Raw genomic sequence first — 13010 nt, forward strand, 5'->3', positions numbered from 1 at the left:
TGCCAGTGATAACAGCCGTTATGTGACTCTCCAGTGACTTCTCTTATGACAGTAGTCAGCTTGTGTGATAAGCTTCATTAACCTAACCACACACAAGCTCAGTTTCGGGCACAATATTTCCTTTGCTAATAGGTGGTAAAAAAAATAAAATAATTATTACAAAAAAATTATTAAAAAAAACTGGGGCCACATGGACAAGGACATGCAAAAAAAAAAAACAAAAAAAAAACAAAACAAAAAAAAACCTCTCACAGATGGCAAACATCTACAACTATGTACTAAAAAGTGAAAAGTAAAAAAAATAAAATAAAAAAACCCTAATCTAATCTTAAAAATTCCTTTGCCTTGTGAATTGTCATGTTGATTTAGTCACATTAAAGCAACTGTATCCCTGATAGCACACAAGACGTCTATTTGACGTCTGCATTTACATCTGCAAGACATTTTTATTTATTTATTTTTTTGCTCATCTGCAATACATCTGAGACATTTCCTCTAAGATGACAAATAAACGTTCAGAAAATGTCTTTAAGATGTTTATGATTTAAAATGCATGTAAAACTGACATCTTAAAGACGTCTATCAGATGTTTGTACACAGCAGATGCTTTCCAGATGAAGCGATCTTTAAGTGTGTGCCATATGGGATGTAGTTTTGTGTATTTTTGTGCCTTTGGAGCCCCCTACAGTTAAGTGAGTGGAATTCACTGTCGTAGGTGACAAAATTTGCTGTACACGTGCATTTAATCCACCCTTTTCGCGGAATTTCGTACGCTCATCAGGCGTTTGGGAAGCGTGGGAAAGAAGCCGATCGCATTTGGAAGTCAGTGTACCATTACAATGACTTTAAAACTGTTATTCCAAGGTAAGAAGGTAGATACGTTTTTTTTTTTTTTTTTGAATAAATGAACAGGTCTCTCGAACCCTTGTAGCTATTGTAACCAGAAATTCGACTTGAGTCGCATTTTAATAGACTTAAGACTTGACTCAACAATGAAGACTAGTGAATATTTTAAACACAACTCGAGTCTTTTATCCTTAACTACTGATATCATAAATAAAGAACTTGAAATGTATGCTTTTACTATATCTACGTCACCTATGTAGATGTGACTCTTATCACAGTATTTGATGACGTATGTCCGCAAATTGCCCGTACATTTCAGAATGTTATGAAACATGGCGGGAGGCCTGGAGGCACGATTTCATATGTTCTTAAGGTTTTTGAGGAAAACATTTCAGGATTTTTCTCCACATACTGGAATGTTTTCATCAAAAACCTTAATTTCTTCCGCCGCCTTCTCCTTATGTGGTGTTGTGTGCGAATCTGTATCACAGTGTCAAACTTAAAGCATTGTGCGACAGATTCAAATAGCCAAGGTAATTTTGAGAGAATAACTGCTTTTATTTCTGTATGTTTTTCACACAGAGCCATCTAATATGACTTCTGAAGATTGCTGGAATAACACACACGAATCATAAGGACTACATATGTGGTACTTTCATTTGCTTTTTGGTGCTTCACAGACACAAGTATCGTCTGTTCCCTCATCTGCTTGTTTCGTGAATGAAAACATTATGGTGAGTAAACTATAGGATTCTAATTTTTCAAATTGATACTATTTGATATATTGCATATTAATATAATCAAAATGGTGCATGTGCCATACAGAGAAGTAGGGTGTCACCGCCAAAATTGAGAACCATATTAAGGTAACTGTTATTGAGGTACATGTATTAATAATGATAACTCTAAAATAAATTTAGGCTCCTATGTATTAATAATAATAACCTCTAAATAAATTGTTCTGCGAACCATATTAAGGTAACTGTTAGGCTCCTATGTATTAATAATAATAACCTCTAAATAAATTGTTCTGCCACCAAGAAATATCCAATTTATCAAGTCGGAAATGTGTTTGACTTTAATAGCCAGTTTTAAATCTACCACATGAAGCATATTTTCACAATGTTCAATTCTGATGCATAACCTGATTTATGTTTCACTTTATAAATGTTAAATCAGTTGAGCAAAACAGGAAAGTGGAAGCTTTTGTTATTTGGGTTGATTGGACAAGGCTACATGAGTTAATGTGTATGACCTTTAATTTCTCACAAATTAACATTTGGTGTCCTTTGAAATGTTTGTCTCCCCTTCAGTGTGATTTATATTTTGAAGTCATTGTTGATTTTAATCACTACAAATGCCAAGTCTTGATACCAATCCTTCCAGCTCCATATAGGATGCATTATACACAACTGAGCCACTCTAAACACCCCCCTTTTTACTTGCTTCTCATTTGTGGGCTCTTGAAGGTGTCTGCACAGTGCTACCTGAGGTAGGAGTGGTCAGCCCTGGCAGACTAGCCTCAGGCCAAAACAAGGCCTGCTAGGGTGAGCGACTTACTCAGAATAGAATATGCTGATCACTCAGCTTAATGCTTGCTCGCACCAGGACTTCTGAGCATTCCTCTTGGAACACAAGAGGAGTGAAATACAGATTCCATATGGAATAGTGAGTCTAAATTTAGACTGAGATTTTCTGCTGGGAAAATTCTCTTTCTAGACTGTAGGTATGCTTTAAAATGCAGCCAAATGCGTTTTAGAGGGGGCATGAAGTATGTCAGAGAATCAAGATTATTCTAAGACCCTCTGAAACGATGCATTAATTTAAATCAACAAAATAGACATGTATATTGCAGTGTAAGACATTACAGAGATGCAATGGTAATAGAAAATTGGCAAATTTTATTTCCAGGCCTGGAGAAAGAGTAGAAATTATGAAACTGAAATTAAAAAGCTGTTTAGATCAGCATACATTTCCAGGCTCATATTTGGCAGTTACAATTTAGTCTAGTTGGTGAAGCAGCATTGTCAACATGCCCATTGAGACTTTTTAATAGAAAAGTCAAGGAAATTTCTAAATACTCCAAAAAATGCTGGGTTAAAAACAACCCAAAATGTTTAACCCAGCCTTCTGGGTAGTTTTATTTAACTCAACTATTGCTTAAAAATGGCTATATTTCTTGCTTAAAATAACCCCCCAAAAAAGGTTGGAAATTAACATTTATTTATAAGCTGAATAAAAGCCAGCCGTAGTTATTTTTAAACAATAGTTGAGCTACATAAAACTACCCAGAAGGTTTGGTTAAACATTTAACCCAACCGCTGGGTCAAAACAATCCATTCGCTGGGTTTGTCCATATTTAACCCAGCATTTTTTGGAGCGTATTCAATATTAATTTATGTAGTGGCTCAGTTATTTAATTCACTTGAAATAGTTTTCTGTGAAAAATCAAGTTCAAGTGAAATAATGTGAAATAATATCCATTAGTCAAGAAAAGACATGGAAATTAATGTGAAACCCCGTAAGGTTGTCACATAAAATGTACTATGTTAACCACAGTTAACAAAATGCCATCTTACTGTTTCCTATTAATTATTATTTTTTCTCTCAATGTAGCTATCACAGTGGTAATGCCAATACCAGTATTTTATGAACAAAAACACTATACTCAGTTAGTTGGTCCTTATTTAAAATAAAAAAAAATAACACTTAAATATTAAATAGATACCATAGTAAATCTCAGTGAGAAAGGGCATTAGTAAGTCATCATTAGTTGGTCCTTATTTATTGTCTAAAATAATGTCACTTAATGTTTTAATAGGATTTGTGAATGGAGATGGTAATTGTCCCATGCAAAGGGCTTTGCAGAACAAGCTTATTAAGAATCTTTCAGAAATATTAACGAAGATAAGAATAAAACACACACATTGCAGTCTGCATGTTATTTTTTTCCTGTAAACACACAGCTTATACCTGTGAAACAGGAGGCTTATGCTTGTGAAATTGTAAACAATAAGCCTTAATAACCATCTAAAGTAAAATTTAAAGTAAAATCTCAGTTTAGTTATGCAAAAAAAAAGTGCATAAATACATTTAAACATTAACCTCTCTCAGTTGAATAGAACTTTAAATAATTGCCAAGCTGAACGACAATGCCTTTCCACTCCAGTATTAAGACAGAGTAAAGCCTTTAATGCTTCCATTAATCCAGTATTAAAGACAAAAAATAATCCAAACATAATCCAAGGAGAAATCCAATCATTTCATAAAATATCAAAGTAAGTAATGCCTTTCCAGACCCAAAAAAGGTCAAAATGTCCAAATGTTCAGGGCTTAACAGTTTTTCCCACACTTTGATGATTTTTATCAAAGTAAGTAATGCCTTTCCAGTGAAAATAAAGCTATGAGTCGCTACGTAATGGCTAAAAATCCGGTGGCTCATTATATAATTTTGTATACAAAGAGACACGGCAAGGTAAAAATTATTTAGCAACGAAAAATATTACACAATTGTATTAAAATGAGATTAAAATCGATTAGTGTTTCAGCTCTAAATAGTTAAAAAGCTTAGACAGAAGAACAGAATTATTTAATAATTCGTAGCGGAATTTGGAATGCAATTATACGTACTGAGTTAATCAAACAAATGAACTGTTGATTTGGGAATTTTATAAATAATACTGAGTTAATCAAACAAATGAACTGTTGATTTGGAAATTGTTTGAATAATGTTCTGTCTAATAATTTTGTTCGAATAATGTTCTGTTTGGGGAAGTCGTGGCTTGGGGAAGTCGTGGCCTAATGGTTAGAGAGTTTGACTCCTAACCCTAAGGTTGCGGGTTCGAGTCTCGGGCCGGCAATACCATGACTGAGGTGCCCTTGAGCAAGGCACCAAACCCCCAACTGCTCCCCGGGTGCCGCAGCTTAAATGGCTGCCCACTGCTCCGGGTGTGTGTTCACGGTGTGTGTGTGTGCACTTTGAATTCTGAGTATGGGTCACCATACTTGGCTGTATGTCACGTCACTACAGTTTAGTGCTGAATAAAAGTCAGAGGAAGCCAGAGGTATCCAGAAACGACATACAGAATTCTATTTATGGTTTTGTTTAATAATTGATCATTGATTACTATCATATTGAACACAGCCTAAATTATCTTTCTGATTATTGTAATTGACCCTTCGCTGGGAGTTTGATTGACAGGCAATCAAACAAACATGTTGCAAGCAAACCAGGCAGGAGAGTAGATTAACGTCGCTGGACTTGAACTTGAAAAATTGTGTATATTGATGTCTTTCTGCGGTTGAAATAAGATACCTTCTGATGTTTATTTCATGCTTTCAAGAGTTAGAGATGATCGGTTTATGTGCCGCTTGAACTGCTATCTGTCACGACACATTAAAGAGCCACAAAACCCTATTGTTGTTTGAATTTCTTAAAAAAATGACAAAATTTGAAAGCTACTTTTTTTTTTTCATACCAAAAGTAACATGCTCTGTCTTGTATGTCGGCACGCTGTCAGTGTCCTCTCTGCTCCACATTGTGTTTTTCACTGCGTGAGAACATGGTGTGGCATGAGAGCACCATGGCTTGTTGGACATAGCAACAGTATCTAAGAGGGGTGGGTCTTTGTGAAGGGTCAGTTGCTAAGGCATTTGCATTTGAACAACTCCCAAATATTAAACATCTGTGCGTAACTCCACACCGTTTGTGCTATGGATGTGAATGAGACAAAAAATCATTGAGGAGATACGTGCTTGTGCTTTTCTAAGTGATCAGGTCAACAATACTGCCTTAAGGGTGATAAAACTGATTAAGAAATTGGAGGAACCAAAGTCATATAGACCAATATATTATAGAGGTGGACTCTATTGACTTGGGTCAATAAGCAACCACCTAAATAATATAGCATTGTGTTGGCACACATAGCAAGCAGTCTAGTAAATATTTAGTAATGCATCCTTATTATTGTGCCAGAGCTGCTATTGTTTTACTGGTTGCAACACACTCATGCTCATTCATGCGTTTATACACTCACACACATGCTAGATGGCTCACGGTTCTGTGCTTGTGCTTCCTGTAGCCCTGTGGCGCCATCACTTCACTACTCAGAGCTAGAGCAAGAAGGAGAATTACTTATTTAGCACACACCTCTCCTGTCATAGTTCATCTGCAGATAGCAACATAAGTACAGCCCAGAGGCCTGTGCATCTCTGCAAAATGAGAACAACACTGGAACCCTCCCCAGAAGGCAGGACATTCACGATCATTGTATTCTGTTTTAGTGAAAATAAATTAAGTGAAAATGTAGGCTATTTCTTTAACTATTTGTTTCTCATGACTTAATATAATATATAATATTGTATGTGTCTTATGAGAGATTGTTTTTGCCACAGAATAAAAAAAATAAATAAATAGAAGTGACCTCATCTTGCAAGGGGTAGTCATGGCCTAATGGTTAAAGAGTTTGACTCTTAACCCTAAGGTTGTGGGTTTGAGTCTCGGGCCTGCAATACCACGACTGAGGTGCCCTTGAGCAAGGCACCAGACCCCTAACTGCTCCCCGGGCACCGCAGCATAACTGGCTGCCCACTGCCTCGGGTGTGTGTTCACGGTGTGTGTGTGTGTGTGTGTGTTTGTTCTCTTGGATGAGTTAAATGCAGAGCACGAATTCTGAGTACTGGTCACCATACTTGGCTGTATGTCACTTCACTTTCACTTTTGCAAATCACTATTTTTTATTTTTTTTTATTCTGGAAATGGAACATCTCTCAACACAAAAATTGTTTAATAATAAATAAAAAATCTGAGTTTATAAAAAATATCATTATTTATTTTTTTTTTTCTTCTATATAGTTTGACTACCATACAAAGCAATAATTACATAATACCTAAAGTGATTGTTTGTTCCTTGATTTTTTTTAATTCCATTGCAGAAGCAAGCTTCTATATAGTTGACTACCATACAGCAATATTTATACATAAAATATTTACATGTACACACACAAACAATATACACATACAAAATATATACAAAAAATACAAAAATTAATTTAAAAAAATTTACAGGGTATATTTATTATGTATATATAAATACACACACATAAATTATATATTTAGAAAATATTTACATGTATATACATTTATATATTTATATTCTTATATTTTATATTATATATAAATATATTTAATATAATAACAAACATATTCTTCTTAAATATATACATGCATGTGTGTGTATTATATAGACATAATAAATATACACAGTATACACACATATATTATGTAAACAAAACTTTTATTTTGGATTTCAAAAATAATTAACAATAAAATTAAATCCCTACATAATACCTAAAGTGATTGTTTGTTCCTTGATTTTTCAAAATGAATTCACAATAGAATTCATTTTGAATTCACAACTGTTAGAGGAGACCATCACATAGTACCATCACTGTTTATTTTTCTTCATGGTCATGTTCAGATTGAATTCAGAATGTTAAAATTCTCCTTGTTTGAAGTTTTGACAAGAAACTAGCCAATAAGTGGCATATCAAAGTTAAATGTAGCAGTACAAGGACAATTCTGACTTTCAATCTTGGTACAATAGTAGTCGCCCGGACTACTAGCATTGAATCTGGTACGACTGATCTTACATTTGGTTTATTTAATATTCACTCGTTAACAAACAAAGGACCTCTTATTTATGATCTCCTGAATGACCGTAAGTTTGACTTTCTTTGTCTCACTGAAACATGGCAACAATCCCATGACTTTTCTCAGCTTAATCAATTTGTCCCTCCTGGCTTTACTTACACCTGTCAGCCTCGCACGTCTGCCCATGGTGGTGGGCTTGCAATACTTTATAACGAGAAGTGGAAAGCTTCTCTCATTTACATCCCTCTGTATGAATTATTTGAATCCACTGTTTTACAAATTAATGGGCCTGTTCCTACTGTTGTAGCCACTGTTTATCGCCCACCCAGGAGCAATACTAGTTTTTTAAATGATTTTTCTGTATTCTTAACTGAGTTCTACATCTCAAAATGTTATTATATTGGGCAATTTTATTATACAAATGGACAATGTCAACAATACTCTTACTAGGGATTTTTTATCAGGCCTCGACAGTTTTGGAATACAGCAATTTGTTGATTTTCCAACTCATAGTAAAGGCCATATTCTTGACCTTATTTGTTGTTCTGGTGTAACAACTTCCAATTGTCATGCTTTAGATTTGCCCATATCAGATCATAAGGTAATATCATTCAGTGTTAACCTTATGGTTGAAAAACCAACTTGGGTCGTTCCATTTCATTTCGCAATATCAAGAACATTGATCTATCTGCTTTTTCTGATGGACTGGACAATTTTTTCAGGAGCAATGCTTTCTCTACTCCAGATGACTTCGCTTCTTATTATAACAAGGGACTGCACAGTGTACTTGATACACTTGCACCTTTAAAAACTTGCACTGTTTATTTTTCTCGTTCTGCACCCTGGTTTCCACCAGAACTAAGACAACTTAAAACTAAGGTGCGTCGCTTGGAAGGCTTATACATTAAAACTGGACTTAATGTTCATAAAGATATGTACACAGATCATATGCTCTCTTACAAGAACGCTCTTTTAACCGCCAAATCTGATTACTAATTAATATAATTGGGTTAGGTGAAGGGAATACAAGGTCCTTGTTTAATACAGTAAATAATATCCTACAGCCTCCTGATACCCTTCCTTCTCATCTATATTCAAGTGATCTATATGATAATTTAATTACCTTTTTTTAATACTAAAATTGTAAATATTCATCAACAATTAACTTCTCAAAATAATGTCATATTTACCTTCCCGTGATTCTCAGTTGTCTCTATTTTACAGTTTTAAACTTCCAGCTATTGATGAAATATCAGGTTTTATCAAACAATCTAAGTCTTCCACTTGTCAGTTAGATCCACTTCCCACTCACCTGGTCAAAGCTTGTTTATCTTCTCTATCTGGTATAGTAACTGATATTATACACTCGTCTCTCACCTCTGGTGTGGTTCCTTCATGTTTTAAGGTCACTGTAATCACTCCAATACTTAAGAAACCAGGAGCTGACACTAATAATTTTGCTAATTTTCACCCAATTTCCAATTTGCCCTTTCTCTCAAAAATTTTGGAAAAAGTTGTTGCATCTCAGGTTCATTCCCATCTCTTAAAAAATAGCTTGTTTGAAAAAATTGCAATCTGGTTTTCGCCCTTTGCATAGTACAGAGACTGCTATGGTAAAAGTTGTTAATGATCTATACTTATTCTACTCGATTTAACTGCGGCCTTTGATACAATTTCTCATCAAGTTCTCTTAGATAGATTACTCTCTGTAGGAATTACCAGTGTCCCTCTTAGTTGGTTCAGATCTTATCTCTCTTGGCACACTCAGTTTGTTCAACTTAAAAATTTTAGATCGTATGTTTCACCTGTTACAGCTGGTGTTCCTCAAGGCTCTGTTTTGGGCCCTGTTTTATTTATTATTTATTTACTACCCCTTGGTTACATTTTTTTTTTAGGAAATATGGCATCAGTTTTCATTGCTATGCTGACGACACCCAGCTTTATTTGTCCTCTAAGCCAAATTCTACCCTTCTTTCCTCTTCTCTTTTGTGCTGCTTAGAAGAGATTAAATCATGTTTTTTCGCTTAACTTTCTCAAGCTGAATATTGGCAAAACAGAAGTTCTCCTTGTTGGTACCAAATCTAATTTGTCAAAATCCAACAGTTTCTCACTTTCTGTTGACAACTCTGTAATCTCCCCATCTACCCAGGTTAAAAGTCTGGGAGTGGTCCTCAATAGTACTTTATCTTTTGAAAAGCATGTGAACAATATTACTCGGTCTGCGTATCTCCATTTACGGAACATCAGCCATCTTCGTCCATTTCTCACCCCAAATTCCACAGCTATTCTTGTACATGCTCTAGTTACCTCGCACATTGATTACTGTAACTCTCCTCTCTTTGGGCTGCCTAACAAACTACTTCACAAACTTCAGTTGGTCCAGAATTCAGCTGCCCGTATAATTACTAGAACCTCCTCCATTGAGCATATCACTCCAGTTCTCTACCATCTTCACTGGCTTCCTGTTAAATATCGAGTAGATTATAAGATTTTACTTCTCACTTTTAAAGCTCTTCATAATTGTGCACCACAATATCTCTCTGATTTGCTTCATATTTACATCCCGAAGCCTACTCTTAAGATCTTCTTCATCTGTTTCTCTTGTTGTACCTTCTGTTCGTTTAGCCACTGTGGGGTCTAGGGCATTTAGTTGTGCTGCTCCTAATCTCTGGAATTCTCTTCCACAATCTATACAAGAAAGTGACTGCCTGACTACTTTTAAATCATGTCTTAAAACCCACTTGTTTAAATTAGCTTTCTCTGATCAATTTTAAACTATTTAATGCCAATAATTGTTGTTTGTTGTATTGTTGTTTTGATTTTATCATCACCACTCAACTGTATGGTGTCCTTGAGTGCCCTGAAAGGCGCCTTTAAATAATAATAATAATAATAATTATTATTTTTAATAATAATAATAATAATAATAATAATAATAATAATATTACAATACTATGAAAAAAAGAAAAAGACGGAAATAAAAGAAACAAAATGAACAGAAATCTCAATCGACATGAAATCAGAAATAGACATTGCTTGTAGTTTGTTAAAACTCATTTTACATCTAGTTTATCCAAGTACATTTCATTGTGGGATACAGTACACACAGTGTGCTCTGCTCATATATTGCACTTTTTGGTAATAGTAAGGTATTCTAATTCTGCATGCAGCACATAGTACATTCTATATACTGCAATACTTGTGGTATGCTATTCTGAAAATAAATTGAGTACTCACATTTTTTTGGTTTTCCAGATAAGCTTCCCCAGGTTACAAGGAGTCAATTAGCATCTGAATGTTATTCATTCAGTTTAATCAGGGTGCAACGGCATAGAGAAACAGAGTCTTGTGTATGTTTTTATGCAAAATAAATTAAAAATCAGTTCAAGCATAAAAGATAATAAGAACTGCTATGGATTATTGCATTGTCTGTTCATTAAAATAAAACAATCAATTATATTTGATTATTACATCTGATGTTTTCTCAGGTAAAACTTTTCAGTGTGTTGAACTTTAGATCTTTATCTGTATTTTTAAATATTTAAACTCAATTTTCTGGTCAAAAAGTCAAACCATAGTTTTCTGATTATTCCTGTTTACACTACCATTCAAAAAGTTGGGGTCAGGAAATTATTATTTGAAAGAAATTGTGCAACGACACGTTAAATTGATCAAAAGTAAAAGACATGTGTAATGTTACAAAAGCTTTCTATTACAAAATAAATGTTGTGCTTTGCTTCACAGGAATAAATTACATTAAAATATATTGAAATATAAGTTTTTCACAATATTGCTGTTTTGTATTTTTGATCAAATAAATGCAGCCTTGGTCAGCATAAGAGACTTCTTTCAAACATTAAACAACTTTTTATGTAATCAGCATCTTTTTAACTACAACATGTTTTCCCCTGCTGTGTTCTGCTGCATATAAACTTCTGGAATATTCTTAGCCGTGAAAACAAGTTTCTTCAAGTGAGATTTTCTAATTTGTGTTATCAAACTATGTCTATTAATACACTGCTTGACTTCCCAGATTTCCATCAAATTACAGAAGAAAATTTTAGTATTAACGTCTAATTTTCCTAACTGGCATGTACCCCCATATGTGTGTGAGATCTCAGCAACCCAATTAGAGAACACATCTGTTCCATTAGAGAATCTAGACGTCATCCATCAAATCTGTCATATTTATCTCACCTCCACTTTCCACATACTCATGCTACACATTACGCTGAACAAGATTGGCAATTTGCTTCAACTACACTTTAGTTCAGTCCCACTTTAGTAGAGGTTTTTTTGAATTGAAATGGTTTATTCCTACCATCTGATACACAAAAGTTATATGGACTACTTTATTTTATTTATTTATTATTTGTGTGTGTGTGTGTGTGTGTGTGTGATTTTCTGTCTTTATTTTACCATGACAGTCCATAATCTCCATCCACTTTGTTGTAAAGAAGCAGTTTAGACATTGTGCTAAACTGAGAATCAGCTGGGTTTTCTGTATTCACCAAATGCTGTTGCTCAGGCAAGTCAAAAGAGTTGACTTTCTAGTCTTTATGATATTCTGCTTCCTAGATCGGGCTCTGACTTCTCCATTTGTTTCACTTCAAGATAATTTTTGGCCTGGTTTTCCACAACCACTGAGACAGAAAGCACCACTACCCTATGCTAAATTATGATATAAAATAAATAACATTTCTGTCCTAGTTAAAAATAAATAAATAAATAATAAAAATCTTAGCTAAAATTACAAAAGAAAAAAGATCCAGAGAAAATGAATGTGTGTATGTGTGTGTGTGTGTGTATATATATATATATATATATATATATTTCAAACATAAATCGACTATATATATATATATATATATATATATTTTTTATATACATTTGTATATATATATGTATATAACTTTTTTTTTTTGTTGTTGTTTTTTTTTCACACATGAAAGCCAATCTGCACTCGACTTGGATGTATTAATCTTTTGATAGTTTGAATTAATAGACAAAGTTTCCTTCTCCATTAGTAGACTACAATAGAACAAGCCCTCTCTAATTCCACACTACTAATGGTAATCCATTAGCATGCATTATGCGTATTCATTTCACACATTTACGGAAATCGAAATCCCTAGCAAGACAAATCGTGAAAGACTTCCATGAAGTGTTGAGGCCTGGCCTTTATAGTTCTGAGAAAGCATCTGATGGGATCAGTATTGGGTTGGAGTCAGCTGTCTGAAGACTACTTTCACACAGACAACCTTGAGATCATCTGAGAGGGATTATTCGCTTTCAATTTTGAGTGCCATTATGGAAAAGGCTGGTCTTATGGTATCTCATTCTCTTCCCAGAGGTTCATCTGCCATGCTGTTTTACATTTCTTTACAGGAAGATGACTTCTGAATAAAATGGTAAACCACACAAGAAACCTCCTGTATTACGAAACCAGTGGCTTTTTCATGTCATTAACCCTCCTGTTACCCAAAAATCTGGCAACATCTTTTCCCTACTG

General features: G+C 34.4%; 1 long non-coding RNA gene across 1 annotated transcript in view; it reads left to right on the forward strand.

Annotated features, from left to right (window-relative positions):
• Nucleotides 1-669: 669 nt before the first annotated feature.
• LOC122142366 overlaps nt 670-13010 on the forward strand; it is a 51687-nt gene continuing 39346 nt past the window's right edge. Inside the window, exons 1-2 of the long non-coding RNA XR_006158566.1 lie at nt 670-864; nt 1429-1580. This is a non-coding gene — a long non-coding RNA (uncharacterized LOC122142366). The remainder of the gene's footprint in view (nt 865-1428; nt 1581-13010) is intronic.

This window comes from Cyprinus carpio, chromosome A5 (assembly GCF_018340385.1).
Source record: "Cyprinus carpio isolate SPL01 chromosome A5, ASM1834038v1, whole genome shotgun sequence".
In the NCBI taxonomy this organism is placed as follows: Eukaryota; Metazoa; Chordata; class Actinopteri; order Cypriniformes; family Cyprinidae; genus Cyprinus; species Cyprinus carpio.